This window comes from Eschrichtius robustus, chromosome 6 (genome assembly GCF_028021215.1).
Source record: "Eschrichtius robustus isolate mEscRob2 chromosome 6, mEscRob2.pri, whole genome shotgun sequence".
NCBI lineage: Eukaryota > Metazoa > Chordata > Mammalia > Artiodactyla > Eschrichtiidae > Eschrichtius > Eschrichtius robustus.
The window spans coordinates 5186479-5204466 of record NC_090829.1 but is presented as its reverse complement, the minus strand read 5'-3'; positions in this window follow the sequence as shown (position 1 = coordinate 5204466).

The following is a 17988-nucleotide window of genomic DNA, read 5'->3' as shown; positions in this document are numbered from 1 at the left end:
GAAAATTGTCGTGTGAGAGTGAATGTCCCTAAGCATTTCCATGTACTTACTTTTGAGTAAAAATCCTGACTGCCAAGAATACTTTCAGAGAAGAATGCATCGTTATTTCCAGCTCCTGGACTAATCTGAGAATAGTTTTGGCAACCTGTGTATCCCTACTCCCAGTTTTCAAATGCTCTTAGTGCCTGATGCAAGGTAGATACTGACTGAAAGTTTGTTGAATGAAAGATTACATTCATAGATTTTAATCACAACTGCTTTTTGAAACAACATACAGTCTCACACATATAAATCTTCTGATCATTTTTCATGGTTGTACACTGGTCTAGAATAATGCCAGGCCATTCCGCACACACGCTTGGTAAAAACAAAGCAAAACTATTCGTTTTCATACAGAAGGGCTAATTATGCATTACCAACAGGAAATATGTCTACACCAAGAGTTACCATATTGGGATCACATAGGCAAAACAGATAATGGGAGAATGCATACCTGGAAACTGACTCTATCCTCAAAGCTGGACCCTATCTTCCAGAACCACACCCAAAGACTCCATGTTCAGAAACTAAGAGGTGAATGTCGCTGTACTAATTTCTAAATAAAAGGTAAAGGTTAAAATTAAGACAATGAAGAACAGAACCCCTAAGCTTAACAGAAGAGATGGGCAAGAATAGAAGATTGGCGGTCCCAGACTGTAAGAGGTCGACTAAACACCTCACATGGGAGCCATGACAACAACACCTTAGCCACACAATCTCTTGAACTCAATGGTATTTTGTGCTAATGACGTCCCTCTTCTTTTTTATTTAACCATTTCTTAAAATTGAAGTATAGTTAATTTACAATGTTGTGTTAGTTTCAGATGTAAAGAAAGTGATTTGGTTATACATACATACATACAAACATATATATTTATATATCTATTCTTTTTCAGATTCCTTTCCATTATAGGTTATTATCAGATATTGAATATAGAAAAGAGTTCCCTGTGCTCACAGTAAGTCTTTGTTGTTTATCTATTTTATATATAGTAGTGTGTATCTGCTAATCCCAAATTCCTAATTTATCCCATCCCCCCTCCCCTCGCTATACCCTTTGGTATCCATAAGTTTGCTTTCTATGTCTGTGAGTCTATTTCTGTTTTGTAACTAAGTTCATTTGTATCACTTTTTTAGATTCCACATATAAGTGGTATCATATGATATTTGTCTTTCTCTGTCTGACTTACTTAGTATGATAATCTCTAGGTCCATCCATGTTGCTGCAAGTGGCATTATTTCCCTCTTTTTATGGCTGAGTAATATTCCATTTTATATATGTACCACATCTTCTTTATCCAGTCCTCTGTCGATGGACATTTAGGTTGTTTCCGTGTCTTGGCTATTGTAAATAGTGCTGCTGTGAACATTGGGGTGCATGTATCTTTTTGAATTATAGTTTTGTCCGGATATATGTCCAGGAGTGGGATTGCGGGATCATATGGTAGTTCTATTTTTAGTTTTTTGAGGAACCTCCATACTGGTCTCCATAGTGGCTGCACCAATTTATATTCTCACCAACAGTGTAGGAGGGTTCCCTTTTCTCCACCCTCTCTCCAGCATTTGTTATTTGTAGACTTTCTGATGATGGCCATTCTGACTGGTGTGAAATACCTCACTGTAGTTTTGATTTGTATTTCTCTAATAATTAGCGATGTTGAGCATTTTTTCATGTGCCTGTTGGCCATCTGTATGTCTTCTTTGGAGAAATGTCTACTTAGGTCTTCTGCCCATTTTTTGATTGGGTTGGTTTTTTTTTTTTTTTGATATTATGTTGTATGAACTGTTTGTATATTTTAGAAATGAATCCCTTGTTGGTTGCTTCATTTGAGAATATTTTCTTCCAGTCCGTAGGTTGTCTTTTAATTTCATTTGTGGTTTCCTTTGCATGAAGACCCTCTTCCTAACACTGATACTGCTGATGTCCCATTAGGACCGTATATTTCACTATTAAATTAGAATATTTTTGAAAATAAATATGCCGAAAGAAGAAATAGACTTTTGCATGAGGAAGCTTATCCTTATGACTTACAGCAACAATTATAGATGTCAAAATCATGTCCCTAAAATAGGTACAGTAAAAATTATGGATAGTGTTATTTAGAAATGGCTATCAATGTGAATGCATAAAAATGTAGTTGTTGGATCATGCTGTCTTTGGCGTCAAACAGAAACAAAAAGTGAACTGGATTTGTAGGTTATTTCTGCAAGATTCTAATAAAATGCATTTAAAAAATAACTTTGCCAACTGATGATGTGGTTTAAAAGTCAATGCTTAAATGCCAACCAAAATCTAGCGCCCTAAACTCTTAAGCAAGGACCACACGTTCTCTATTTTCTGTGTGCAATACCAACAAGGTAGATGAAGCATTTCAAGGACATGCAGAGTCCTAAAAAAATTCAGGTTGACAGCTGAGAAGTTATGGCAGACCCATCATTTTGATGTACAGAAATCAGGTGTTTCACATAAAATAAAAACTCTCTGCCATCAGTTATGCATAAAAGACAAGTCATAACTAGGGATTTCAGGGACAGAAACAACTATTTATGTGCAGGAAAGTGGAAAGGTCTGCAGCTGATGGATCCTTCTCTACTGTGACATCATGGACCTTAGAATTTTAAAGCTGGAAGGGAACTTTTGAAGGTACAAACTCTTCTTTCAGCAATTAGAGAAACTGGTTATCCAAAGAAGCCAAGTGAATTATTTAAATTAGCCGTCTGCAAAGAGATCCAGTTCAATTTTCCTATATTCTTTCTATCCACTAGGGAGATTCCCCAAACCCCACCCCCATCACAAAATGGGAAAGGAGGCACGTAGGAGGGTCGAAATAGCTCCCCTTCAGCATACCATAATTTTAAATCACGCACATACACCAACGCTTTGCTATCATATGGGAACCTAAAAAGATGAAAGGTGTCATCCCTCTCAAGAAGCCCGTATTTTAATTGGGAAGTTTATGATTCAGTGGGGGTAAAATATTGTTTTCTTATAGACTAGACTGCTGCTCTCTCTGTCAGCATGGAACACCCTAAGATAGCAAGTTTCCTGTCACTCCTGGTCCTCTATGACACTGATTCTATTGTCACTCCTGCTTTAATCCTTCTTTATTTCTGTAACTCACTTTTGTTATGATGTATCGTAATCAGTACAAAAGAATAAGGTATAATTAATCTTATAGCAAACATCTATGTTCCCACCATGCATCTTAAGAAACAGAAAATTCTGCAGTGCTTCCTATGTTCCTTCCCACAGGGTTTGGATATAATTTTCGTCATAGTTACATACACATATACACATATACATATATGTGCACATATACAGGTATGTATATATATACACACATACATATATGCAGCATATTGTTATGTTTTATGTATCTTGGACTTTGTAAGTGGTTAACGTACTGTATACATACTTCTATGATTAGTATATTTATCCAACTTTATATTTTCAAGATTCAACCGTGTTTGCAGGTGAATTCCAGCTCATTTTCCCTGTTGTACAATATAAAATTACACTGCATGCAGGTGACACATTGTTCATCTAAGAATAAGCCTTTAATTAGCTTGGGATTGTTTTATTGCTTTTAATTTTACTGTTACAAGCAATGGTCACTATTTTACAGATATTGTTTCACTTACACAGGAATATCTTTTGGGCATGCGCAAGATATTACCACAGCCCTTTCCTAAGTTGTTACGCCCATGTATCCTCCTAGAATCAGTAATTACGAGTTTCCATTTCTCCGCATCCACACTGCTCTTAGTTTCGTCTGACTCAAAATTTTGTCAATCCGCTGAGTGTGAATTGTATCACAGTGGCTTTCATTTGCATTTCCCTGTTTACTGATATTGAGCATTTTTATATGTTTATTAAACATTCCGATTTTTCTCTTCTGTGAAGTGCAAGTTCATGCCTTTTGCCCATTTTTCTATTTAGTTGTTTTTCTTTTCTTTATTGATTTGTAGCAATGTCATTCTCAAAATGAATGACTCATTGGTTGTATGTGCTGGAAATACCTTCTCCCAGATTATAACTTGCATTTGCAGGTTTTTTACCCTGTCTTTTGAGAAATGGATTGTTCAATTTTAATGCAATTATATTTATCATCTTTTCACTTAGGGTTGGTGACTTTTGTGTCTTGTTTGTAAAATCATTTCCCACAGTGCAGTCATGAGCAGAGTGGGCCATCCATTCTTCCAGACCCTGATTTAATTCTAATCCTTATGAAGCCCTGCCAAACCCAACAGTATTCCATATGACCTCTGTGACTCCACTATTCTCTCTTCCTAAACCTAAATTCCAAATTGTAACCAACTGCATGTCCACCGTGATGCAATCCTGCACCATGATGAAATCCCTTCCCACCTTGCTGATCTGGGTCTTTTACCCCCTCGGATTCATGCCTTCCTTCCCCTGCTTGATCTGTCAGGTAGTGGGTGAGGGCTGACTCCTTATCAGCATTTCCCAGGGTCCTGCTGTTTCCCTGTTGGGAGACACTGGCCAGAAAGTAGAGGACCGTCCCCTCCCGCCTCCATCCCACTCCCCCTCCCCGCCCCCCTCCAACGCCCTGCCCAACCCCTTGTCCTAATGATCCAGCAGCATCTCTGGCAACAGCTGCGTTCCCTCCCCGACAGGTCAAGCTCAAATGGATACAGTTGCCACCAGCAATTCTGGGTCCTGAGGTTCACTCACATCCCCACCCTCCTTTGCGTCTCGCCTTGGGGGACTCATGACTTCCTTCTGTGATTAATATCCAGGTCACTTCACATCCCTTGTTTGGCTTTCGTCTCCTCCCTTATCACTGGAAATTAAGTGCAAATCAGTGGAATTAAGTGAAATCTTCTCACAGTGCTTCCAAGCCCCTTTAGACCTCAGCCCCGTTTCCCTCCCCAACTTTATCCCCTGCTTCTTCCTGCCCTTAAAGTGTGTGATATAGACAAGCCAAACTTCATCTGCTTCTTATTCTTTTTAAAATCATCCCATGGCTTTTCATCCTGGAAGAGGTCACCACCACCACCACCACCACCATCTCCACCAACCTTTGTGTTTCTCATCTTCGTGGGAAAACTCTATCCACTCTTCAAAGCTCCGCACGCTCCACTGTGAATCCATCTCTACAGCTCAGTCAGAATTAATCAGTTCCTTTTCTTTAAGAACACACAAGTGCTGCTATTCTGCATGGTGTGGGGAGGAGGGGAAGTTACAGCATTAACACTCAAGCACACTGATGCTTGAGCCAGGTTTTCATTGGTCCAAATCCCAACTCTTCTGCTAAGAGCTATACAGCCTCGGCAAGTCACTCAACCTCCCTGACCTTCAGCTTCGTCTTTACAAAATGCAAAAAATAAAGGTGCCTTATTGGGGGGATAGTTGTCAGCGTTTAATGAGCTAACGCATCTAACATTCAATAAAGGCTACTATTAGTATAACTTCACATTGCCTCCCACTTTTGGCTTAAATGCCTCTGCATATTTGATGAGTATGTCCATGGGCTCCTCAAGGATGAGGACCACAGCCTTCTGTTGTTTGTTTAGCAGCCCTTTACCTGAGCATTGTATTTGCATCTAATACATGTTCTACAAATATTTGTTAAAAGGTACAAATCTGTTCTAACCCCAGCAGAGGGTGGGGCAGCAAAAAAATCAAGCCATATACCCCATTTACCTCCCCGGGGGGAGTGAACAAACAGGAGATTTGCTACATCTGTGAAACCTTCACACAACACAGGAACTACACAAGAACACCATTTACAAAACACACACTGGACTTGGAAACTAAGGGAGGATTTCTTTTTTTCCTTTAAATGTTGTCAGCAGGGAATGAGAAACTCAGCAGGAACTCACACCCCTGGTGATTCTCCAGAGTAACGGGGAGAACCAAGCTGAGCCTTTCAAGACAAAAAAGTGATGCACTGGGCAGAGGCTGTGTAAGGGAGGCCACCTGAAGAGCAAGGCAGTGCAAGAGCTGCCTGGATGACCAGCCTCCAGAAGTGTCTCCCCAGACCAGTACGCTGGAGAGCAAACTTCTCTCAGTACAACACCCCAGATTATGTCATGCTTTACAATTGAGAATTGAGACGAACTAGTAACTAAAAAATTTATATGCATAAAATTAGGGACGACTATGCCTATGAATCAAAAATCTATATCCTTAGAATAGGTAGGATATAATTCCTAAAGAATCGGAAGCCACAATTACAGCAGAGATATCGATTAGCTTGCCAAGGCAACAGAGCTGTTTTAGGCTTAACAACATAGGGAAAGAAATTATCCAAGATAGAGTTTACATATGCAGGCGTTGCTAGTTCTAAAAGAGAGTCTTGTCATTGCTGAAGCTAAGAGCCGTCTCGGGGCTTTAGTTAGTCTGTGGTGCATGCGGCAACTTCTTTCCAACGTACTGTAAGTCACGTGCAGCAAGTACCAAGACAAATAGTTATCTTGCCATTAGCAAGAAAAAGCACAGTGCTGTGCTACTATAAATCTAGCTAAGAGTTAAGAAATTATATATGAAAAATACCTACGTTCCTTCCCTTAAAGGTTTTGCATAGTAATACTTCGTAGAATCGATGTTGATAAAATTAACTGCAATTAGAAAGAAGAAAACGGAACAGCCAAGCCAGCATAGGACTTATACCAATATTACCGACCAGCGAGTTTCCCAGCATCAGTAAAACTTCTATGGAAAATTAATTTCATGCTTGTCTGCTCTGGTAAACCCCTTACTGAGTTGTTATAAAAAGAGAAAATTGAAATCAGCTGTGGGAATACCAAAAAGGGTTGATGCAGCTAAAAAGAATTGTCATGTTTACATGTTTTATTGCCTTAGTGTCCACACCCGCCTAGAACCCATAGTAAGGTTGCTTTTCTGCTAACAGAGCTCAAAATTATTGCCCACGTGAGTCCTCACAAAAATTCTGGAAAGATGCATGTATACCCAGAGCAAGGAAAAACAATAATAATAATAATGTCATGAAATTATTAACCCATTTAAAGAACAGATGGACAGACTTTCTGTGTGAGAAACTAGCCAATCGTTGACAAATCTGCATAATATTTACTGTACAGAGTTCAAAACTCTATTCTCTAATATTTGTGTTTGCTCTAATTTGTTTCACAAGACAAAGTCGAGGGTACATTCATCTATGTTAGGGAGATTTGTAGCTTTTCAAATTCTGTAGAAAAAATTCTGAGCAGAAACTAAGCATATTATTTTGTTTATCTTAGGAAGCAATGTGCTTCAAGGTGAAATTTCAAAAGATTCACCTTCCAGGTGATTTCACATTTTTTGTTATTATGCATTTGAAAACAGCTTGGGCATGACATACCATACCTTCTGCTTATCTAAATAAGACTGAGGAACAGATGGCTACTGACCTTTATCTCCAATCACGTTCTGCCTGCTGGCATATTATCTTATTTGTAAAACTTAATCTTCTTACCTTCCAATATTTTTCAGATTGGAACAGTTGATTCAAGAGCCTATCAGTAACCATCATAAGTATTAAAAGCTTGACACACATGCATATAGTCCCATGGATTCCTGTCTAGGAAATCAACTTTCTGGTATTTTTAACAATCAAAAACCACAGTTTTATATCTCCCAGTTAGAGATATAAAAGAATAAGCATATTCACAAAACCAGTGTGTTCACCCTAATGCTCTGGTATATTTATCAGACAAATAGGCAAATCATTCAAATATCAGCACTGAAAAACCAATTTTCAATGGTCTAGGTCATGTAGAAAAATTTAATGGTGGGTAAAAAAAAAGTGCTATCCTCATTCTAAAGCATGTAATTATTAACCAGGAAAGGAAGGCACTGTATACATGATGAAAGTCCTTTGTGATATATATATATTTACTATTTCTTTAGCAATTAAGGATACATTTTATGAAAATAATATTGGTGTACTTCACAGGAAATACTTTTAAGAACTTGAAGTTTATGCCTGCATGTCCAGAGGCACACACAGACCTAGGGCGGAGTCAAGGCAAAGATAACTATATGCTTACTCAGTGGGTTACAAATTCTCTTATTACAAATGTATTTTCTCATTTCATCTTCACCTCTTAAGTGGTAGATATTATATTCTGGTAGGTAGCAATTTATAAAACAAAGATATACTCAAAATTTTGTAGCAATAATATATATACTTCAGAAGACATTTTTGTAGAACTGAAATGTCCAAAATTACCCCAAATTGTACTTTGCATATGAAGACCCAAGCATCATGGGGCGTATTCAGAGAGAGTACAAAATAATAGTATAATATTCGAGGAAAATGACTGTTTCAGAATTGTGTGATTGTTTAACAAATTTTGTCAAGTAAGTTTTGTGGTAGGAAAATAATCTTTCCCAAATTAACAGTGAGTGTTAATATAAATGACCCCTGGGAAAGGACTTAAATTTTTGTGCTCTCTATGCTGGTATATATTTTATAAAACAATTAAGTCAGGCTATAAGACTAATCTCTTTGAAAACAAAAGAATTAGTGTTATCTATACAACTTTTTGCATAGTTGTTTATGATCTTTTAATGATGCTAGCATCATTATTCTGATATTTTCTACTTGAAAAGGAAGCAAATTTACAGGGTGAACATTACTGTGGAAGTTTAATCTCTTACCAATGTGCCTACAGATTTAATTAGTATGACAATTTACAAATAACATAAAAATGTTACTCACTGTATGGGAATCTGTTGGAAGTTTTCTTTTGATCCCAGAAGTAATTAAAATAGTGCAGAAGATAAGGTCAGAGTCTAGAACTCGACCTGCACGAGTTTTCCTGAGAATTGACTACAAACATTCAAATACTCTTTGAAAAAGAAAATTATAATTTTTCACCTATCTTGGCTTATCAATAGCTTAAAGCAAAACTCGACAATTTAAGCTGCAATTATAAAAAAAATGACACTAGTATTTCCCTAAAGTATTAATGAAAAATGAATACTAGCTCATTATCAAAAGTGTACAATGGTACAGTCAAGATAATTATTAATTTTATAAGTAAATTTTGTTTAACTGTATTTTAAAAAATCCAAAAGGAATGGGTCTTAAGAAATGACACAACACATCTATTTAATATCACATGTTTAATGTCCTAAAATACAAAATGCAAATGCATATAAATAATATATCATAAATGATTATTTTATTTTAAAACTATGATATATAATTTACACTAAACCATTTTAAAGGGATATAATTTATAAATGATAATAACTAATATAACACTCAGTTGTTGATAATCAGTGATGATAAATGAAAGACATTACTGAGGTTGTACAAAGACAGATAGTAATAAAAACAGGCATTGTAAAATCAATGAATTTTAGCCCTAGAGTTTTGAGACTTCTCAAATTTCCTCCATCAAAATATATCTAAAAGTCTGACATGTACTCCAGCATATCCAAAGGAGCTGAGGCATTAGTTCCAAATTTCTTTCAAGTTACACATTTTGTTTTTAAATCTGATAATATATTTATCTTACTATCATTACTCAGGCAATGTGTCTTTCCCAAAATCTTTGAGTAAAAATGTGCTCCAGAAAGTGTGCCCCTATTAATACTGTGGATTTGTTTAAACTCTGATAGTCACAGCACCCCAAAGTCCTGGCATATGGATATCTCTGAATAAAATCATAGATTTGGTCCAATCTCCACCTAGACCCAGCCAGGTTAAGATGAACCTGACCAAGGTCAGCAGCTACACAACGGTAGCTGTAAGGCAAGAACTCTGCTTCTTGACTCCCCGTCTATTTCTTTTATATCAATTTCTTTGTCCCAGCCAATTGGTATCTGTGGCTACAATTCAGGAACTATGGATTCTACTTCTGGTTTTGCATGGAAACCTATTATATCACAGCTTGCTATTAAATAAATCCAGATATTATGTAAGTTAAAATTAATCCCATCAATATCCTTCTGATAAAGAACAAAAAAAATGCATAAGCAGGGAAATCATATTTTTCCTAAACAGTTACCTAGTGCCTTGAAACTGCTGGGACAGTTCTAAATCTAAAAAATGAACAATAGGAAAGGGAGAGAATATATACTACAATAATTGGGAGGAAAGAAGAAAATCTTTAGTAAAGAAAATACAAACTATCATTCAGTGAAACTTTATCCCATTCCAAGACACTCTGATAAATCTTTTATAAGGATTAATTTCCTTGGTTCTCACCCTAACTCTATGAGGTCATTATTATTAACATCCCCATTTTTGCAAGTGGGGAGAATTGAGACTGTGAAGATTTAAATAAAAGCATGTACAAGTTAAGAATTAGAAAGTGGTAGATACAGGATCTGAATTCAAGACTGCAGAGAGTGTACTCTTCATCACCATGCTCTGTTTCTTGCAAAACAAAGATGGTTGCTAGAAACATAAAGATGACCCCATTATATGTCATGAGTGAGTCGTTTACCAACCAGAAATTATGGAAGGTTCAGAGCCATTGCCACTGGCCATCACAAGGTGGTCGGCATGAAAACACAGATACTTGGGAGACTGAGAAGAGGGAGGGAAAGAAAGAAAGGCAGACACAGGATGAGAGAAGTGAGAGAGATAGACTGAAACAGTGACAGGCCTAGAAGCAGCAGAGGTGGTAGGTAAACATTCAGAGGTCTCGGAGAGAGTGAGCATGGAGGGGAGGTTAGAAGCAGCTCGAGGCCATGAGCAACAGACCCTGCAGCAAGAGAAACAGGGGGTGAAAATTCAGAAGTAGACAAATATTTCTGCAGGGAATTGATCCATGAGAGGGAGGCAGGGAACATGTAGATTTCTGGGCAGTAGGATGAGGGGAGGGAGGGAGCATAGAGGTAACACTGCACCTCATTCACACAAAAGCAATAGTGATGCTCGGAACTGTGGTTCCAGATCCTGCAGCGTGGCAGGTGTGGGTTGTATCCCACCAGAAGACATACTGGAAAAAGCATAGAAAATTGACCCCCACAAAATGCATGAATTTGTGATTTTAATTTGAATGACTTGTAATTTTATAATTAGTAATCTCCCTAAAAAAATCTAGATTTACAGTGGCTTTTTTTTTTTTATATCATAATTTTGGGCAACCCCGGGCCTCTTTAGCTTCCTCAAATACACACTATTCCTAGGTCAACACCAATTACACCAATGCCAGTGTAATCTTCTAAATATATATATTCTTTGTCACCCTTAGACCCGAAATCTTTGAAAATCCAAATTCTAGTGAGATGCAAGAAACCTTTGGTGGCCCGGCACCACTGACTTCTCTACTGTTACTTCTGTCTACTTTTCCGTATGCATCTCCACCAAGAGGAATTACTTATAGAGCCTTGAAAGCACAGTGTGTTTGCTGCCTGCACACTTTTACACAGGATGCTCCTCCCGTCTTGAACACTTTTGGCCGAACCAACTACTTCACATCCTTCAAGCTCAGAAATCACCTTCCCCAGGAATCCCTCCATTACCCAGGTCTTGCGCTTTTCTATGTCATGGCACTCACATCACCTACAATTATCACCTGTCTGATCATTTTGTCCAAATCTTTATCTCCAACCCAAATTGCTTATTTGTTTACCACTGATGTCCTAGATCCATATTTGTAACTTCTATGTTCATAGTTCCAACTTGTCTACTTGAATGTGCCTTGGCCATATACAAGCCTGAACTCCTCTGGTCCCCAAGTATCTCCCCAGGAGCTGAACGAGCTCCTCCCCAGCTATTCCCTATTCTAATAAATGTCTCAGATGCTCAAGTGAGAAAAACTGGGGGGTCATCCTTGATGCCATCCATGGTAACCATGAAAATACACTCACAGAACACCAGCTACAGGTGATGTTACAGGGCTACAGGTGACGTACTTTGAAATCCATTCCCACGTTTGTACTGAGCCCATGATTCCCAAGAGCCAATGATGGTGAGAGTCAGGGGTGCCATGGTAGAACCATTCCTGGAGACGAGAGACTCTTCAGATGCCCAGCTTTAGCTTGAGTACTCCCCAACAACTTTGCAGAAACTTTGCTAGACTACTGGGTAATCTAAGACACCTCCACCTAACTTTCTCCCTCCTTCACTTGCGGTCAGATTGCATCAAGATCTGCTGGCTCTCCCAACCTTATCCAGCTCCATCGCTATCATCTCTTACGCAGGTACTTCCTCTAATAAAATTCTTTCAGATTCAATCCCATGCTTGCTACTGCTCTTGGAATATCTGGCCTAATGCATTATCTTCTCCCTCTTCTCTAAGTCTAGTTTATCCTTTTTCCTAAACATTCCCTGAATTTATTCTCATTGCCATTAATATGTTAGACCAGGCCAGTAGCAGCTTTTGTCTAGTTTTTCTTTTTTTAATGTAATAGCTTTTTTGAGCTATAATTAACATACAACACTAATCATTCATTTAAAGTGTCCAATTCAATGATTTTTTAGTATATTCACAGGACTGTGCTACTATCACCACAATCAGTTTTAGAACATTTTCTTCATCCCCAAAAGAAACCTTGTACTTGGTGAGCAGTCACTCCCCATTTCCTCCTAATACACTCAGCCCCAGGCAACCCCTAATCTACTTTCTATTTCCATAGATTTGCCTATTCTGGACATTTCATATAAATGGAATCATATGATATGTGGTCTTTTGTGATTAATTACTTTCACTTTGCATGATGTTTTCAGGGATCACATATCTTGTAGCACCAATACTACTACAATACTCTTTTTTTTTAATGCCGAATAATTTTTCATTATATAGATATGGCACATTTTATTTACCCATCCATAAATTGCTGGAAATTTGGGTTAGTTCCCAAATTTGGGGGCTATTATGAATAATGCTGCTATGAATAGTCACATTCAAATTGTTATGTAGACATATCTTTTCATTTCTCTTGAATGTATACCTAGACGTTGAATTGGTATGTCACATGGCAACTCTTTGCTTAAACTTTTGAGGAAGTGTTTTCTGTAATGGCTGCACATTATTACATTTGTACCAGCAGTGTATAACGGTTCCAATTTCCCTGTATACTCACCAATAGTTATGATTGCAGGTCTTTTTTGACTATATCTATCCTTGTGGATATAAACTGGTATATCATGATTTTGATTTGCATTTTCTTGGTGGATAATGGCATTGAGCATCTTTTCATGTGCTTGTTGGCTAATCGTGTATCTTCTTTGGAGAAATGTCTAATGACAAGACCCTTTCCCATTTTTAATAGGGTTTTTGTCTTTATATTGTTTATTTATCAGTTTCCTAGATATGTCACTTATCAGATGTATGATTTGCAATATTTCGTCCTGTTGACTGTCTTTTCATTTTCTTGGTGGGGTCTTTCTTTTTTTTAAATAAATTTATTTATTTTATTTATGTATTTTTGGCTGTGTTGGGTCTTTGTTGCTGTTTGCGAGCTTTCTCTAGTTGCGGTGAGTGGGGTCTACTCTTCATTGAGGTGCATGGGCTTCTCATTGCAGTGGCTTCTCTTGTTGCAGGAACACGGGCTCTAGGTGCACGGCCTTCAGTACTTGTGGCACGTGGGCTCAGTAGTTGTGGCTTGCGGGCTTTAGAGCGCAGGCTCAGGAGTTGTGGCGCACGGGCTTAGTTACTCTGTGGCATGTGGGATCTTCCTGGACCAGGGCTCGAACCCCCGTCCCCTGCATTGGCAGGTGGATTCTTAACCACTGCGCCACCAGGGAGGCCCTTGGTGGGGACTTTTGAGGCACAAAGGTTTTAAATTTTGATAAAGTCCAATTTAGCTATCTTTATCTTTGTTGTCTGTGCTTTTGTCACCATATTAAGAAACTACAGCTAATCCAAGGTCAAAAAGATTTAAACCTATGTTTCCTTCTAAGAGCTTTAGCTCTTACATTTAGTTCTTATTTTAAGTTAATTTTTGTATATGGTGTTAGGAAGGTATCCAGCTTCATTCATCTGCATGTGAATATCCAGTAGGCTTGGCACCATTTGTTGAAAGGACTATTTTAGGCCCCATTGAATTGTCTTGGCATCCTTGTCAAAAATCAATAGATCACAAATGTGATGGTTTATTTTGGGGCTTTCCATACTATTCTATTAATTTACATGTCCATCCTTATGCTAGTTCCACACTGTCTTGATTACCGTAGAGCATTAGGTTTTGAAATCAGAAAATGTGAGTTCTCCAAATCTGTTCTTTAAAAATGAAGGTTGTTTTGACTATTCTGTGTCCCTTGAATTTCTATATGAATTTTAGTCTCAGCTTCAATTTATGCAAAGAAACTAGGTCAGATTTTAATAAGGACTGTATTGAACCTGTAAATTAATTTGAGAGGTTCTGCCGTCTTAATTATACTAAGTCTCCCAATCTGTAAATATGTGAGGTTTTTCCATTTATTTAGGCCTTTTTGAATTTCTTTCAGCAGCATTTTATAGTTTTTAGGATAGTTTACACTTTCTTAGTTAAATTTACTCCTAAGTATTTTTTTGCTGCCGCTGTTAATGGAATTGTTTTCTTAATTTCATTTTTGAATTGCCCATTCCAAGGCATAGAAATACACTTAATTTTTGTATAATGATCTTCTATCCTCTAACCTTGCTGAACTCATTTATTAGTTCTAATAAATTTTTAGTAGATTTGGCCTAGATTTGTTGCAATAGCCTTTAATTTTGTCTACACGTGGGCTTCTGTCCAATCCATTATTCAGTGTATCCAGAGATCTTTTAAAATATGTGTCTGAACGTATAGTCCCCCATTTAGAAGTCCTCAGTCGCTCTCCACTGACCTTAGGATAAAATCAGAATTTCTCAATATGCTGTACCAGGTTTGGATTCTGTTCATAGTTTTTATGCCCTAGCTTCTCTCTGTCTTCTGGGCTTACCAGTCTTTCCCTTCCTTGCACTCAATGCACCAGCCATACTGATTGTTTCAGAACCACAAACACACCACACTCTCTCTTCCCCCTAGGACTTCCCTCTATCTAGAGCACTGGTTTTTTTTCTTCCTCTTCACCTGCTATATTCTCCTGTTTTTCACTCTGCTGAAATATCGTTTTCACTAACCATCTATTAACCTTGAAAATAAGAAATCCTGTTTCTATCACATCACAAATCTCTTACTAAAGAAAGACCTTATTCTTCCTAATTTTTCTTTGTGTGAGTATCTGTCTTCCATGGAAAAATTTTAGCTCCATTGATCACTATTATTCTACTTTTATCATCAAATTACTCAACATATACAGTAGATATATGGGTGAATAAGACATTTGTAGGTTTTACACCCACAGAATTTATTATCTCAAAATGTAAACAATTTAAGCAATCGAAAAATGATTGCAAAATTTAATTAAACCTACGGAGAAAAGGTTACTACAAGTTATTATTAGAATTGAAAACAAACTTTTTTCTCTGTTTGGTTCACTGCTATATATTAATGGATATTAATATCCATTAACTGCACTAAAGACAGTCTTGTCATATAGCAGGAGAGCAATAAATATTTATCGATTAAATAATATAGAGCTCAGAAAGGAGCAAAAAACTGAGATGGAGACTAAGGAGATATTATGAGGAACAACAACAGGGAAACCTAAAGAGAGGAGAAGAGAAAAAGCCTGTTAGGGAATGTGCCATTTAGACTGAGAACTAAACGCCATTTAAAAAGTAAAGGATAAGTTGGGAGCTTGAGATTAACATACACACACTACTGTATTTAAAAAAGATAAACAACAAGGACCTACTGTATAGCAAAGGGAACTTTGCTGACTATTCTGTAATAACCTAAATGGGAAAAGAATTTGAAAAAGAATAGATACAAGTATATGTATAACTGAATCACTTTGCTGTACACCTGAAACTAATACAACATTGTAAATCAACTATAGTCAATATAAAATAAAACTTTCTAAAGAATTTAAAAAAATTAAAAGTGAAGGAAAGAGCATTCTAACCAAAGAAAGTAGCCATTTGCAAAATTGCTGGTAGATGATGGATAGACAGATGGATGGATGGATACAAAGGCAGAAGGATAGATAATAGGTAAAGAAATATTCTCTGCCTTTATCAGGAATGACTCACAAATGACTGGTCTTGAATTCCTGAATTTGGAGAAGGGCTTTAGAAACTACATAAGCAAAGTTAGACTTATAGGGGATGCCACTGTGCTCCTACCCCATCCCCATAGTTAAATGTAAAATGAAGTGTATTAACCAAATTGATCTTTTTCTCCTCTGGCCTATAGTCCAACAGTGATTCTCAGTGTCATGTCTAGCCCACACCCCCCCCCCCCCCCCAGTCCTTGGGGTTTCCATGTCCTGAACCAGCTGTCATTTGCCCATTTGAGGTCAGTACCTGGAGTCCTCTGCTACAGTGACCTACCTATTCACCAGGTTATATCTAATCATGTCTTTTATGACCTCAGCCAAGTTCTAACTCACCACATCCTTTGGACACTGTATATAAGCACCACCTGGGAGCCTGTTAAAAATGCAGATTCCCAGTATTTGCATTTTAAGAGAATTTCTCAGATGATGTGTATGCACATTCAAGTTCAAGAAGCATTGTTTTAACTAGTCTGCTCCTCCAAATTCTTTCACTTGCTTTCAGCATCCTAATTCTTTCCACTGGCACATTTATGCAGCTACCAAAGTGACTCATATGGAATCTTTCTGAGTTTTGGCTTTCCAGTGGATAATTTCTCTTTTTCTTTCATTAAAAAAAAAATGGTTGGTAAGGCTTGGGGAAGAGGAAGGAATTAATTCTAGGGTGTTGCTACAGCAAAAAACCCCGCTGTTTTGATGAAAGCTTAGACAACCTATGTTGGTCTGGTTAGCAGTATGATCCATACCTACAGCAAACGAGGAAGGATCTTTTTTCTTTTCTTTTTTTTTTTTCACACATACACACTGTATTTTATTTTTACAAGAGATAAATAAACTGACACCAAGCATTGTAAATGGATGACCACAACAAAAGCAACAATGATTGCAATTACCAAACACAAAACACACTCATACTATATGTCATAATATTGACATTCAGTCCAGTAATCCTCCACTGTAACAGCTCCTTTACTTTGCAGTGAAAATTGATTTGCATATTTTTTGCCTCTGAGTTCTTGTGCGATGTTTTTTTAATTCAAACAGAAAGTCACAAAAATTATAATCATCCTCATCAGTTCACTCAGCCCCATGTAATTAATTTTCTTTTCATCTTGATTTTTTGTTAGCACTTTTATGAATTCATCAGTTTTCCATTAGAGTTCTGAAAATGCTTATTCATTCAGTTCAGCAGTACAGTCAGTTACCAGAAACCTGTACTTGTCAGAGTCTTTTCCATGAATTCCTTGAAGGTGAAACCCTTTTATAGGAACATTTTTGCAAAAGCATCAGAGTACACCCAGAACTGTCTGTAAATGACAAAAGACTTAAAAATAACCATGGTTAAAGATTTGATGAAAGTTCATAATAATGCAATTGACAAGGAAATTTAGTTATTTCTGAGATATACATTTTAAAGTAATAACTAGAATTATGACTTATAACATTATACCAGGACATATAAGGTTTTTTAGAAATTTCATGTAATGTCTGAAACATTTATGTTAACATATTTCCATACAAATAGCCCAAAGAAAGTTTAGTATTAGTTGTTTTTTTGTTTGTTTGTTTGTTTGTTTATACTGCAGGTTCTTATTAGTCATCAATTTTATACACATCAGTGTATACATGTCAATCCCAATCGCCCAATTCAGCACACCACCATCCCCACCCCACCGCGGTTCTCCCCCCGTTGGTGTCCATACGTTTGTTCTCTACATCTGTGTCTCAACTTCTGCCCTGCAAACTGGTTCATCTGTACCATTTTTCTAGGTTCCACATACATGCGTTAATATACGATATTTGTTTTTCTCTTTCTGACTTACTTCGCTCTGTATGACAGACTCTAGATCCATCCACGTCTCAACAAATGACTCAATTTCGTTCCTTCTTA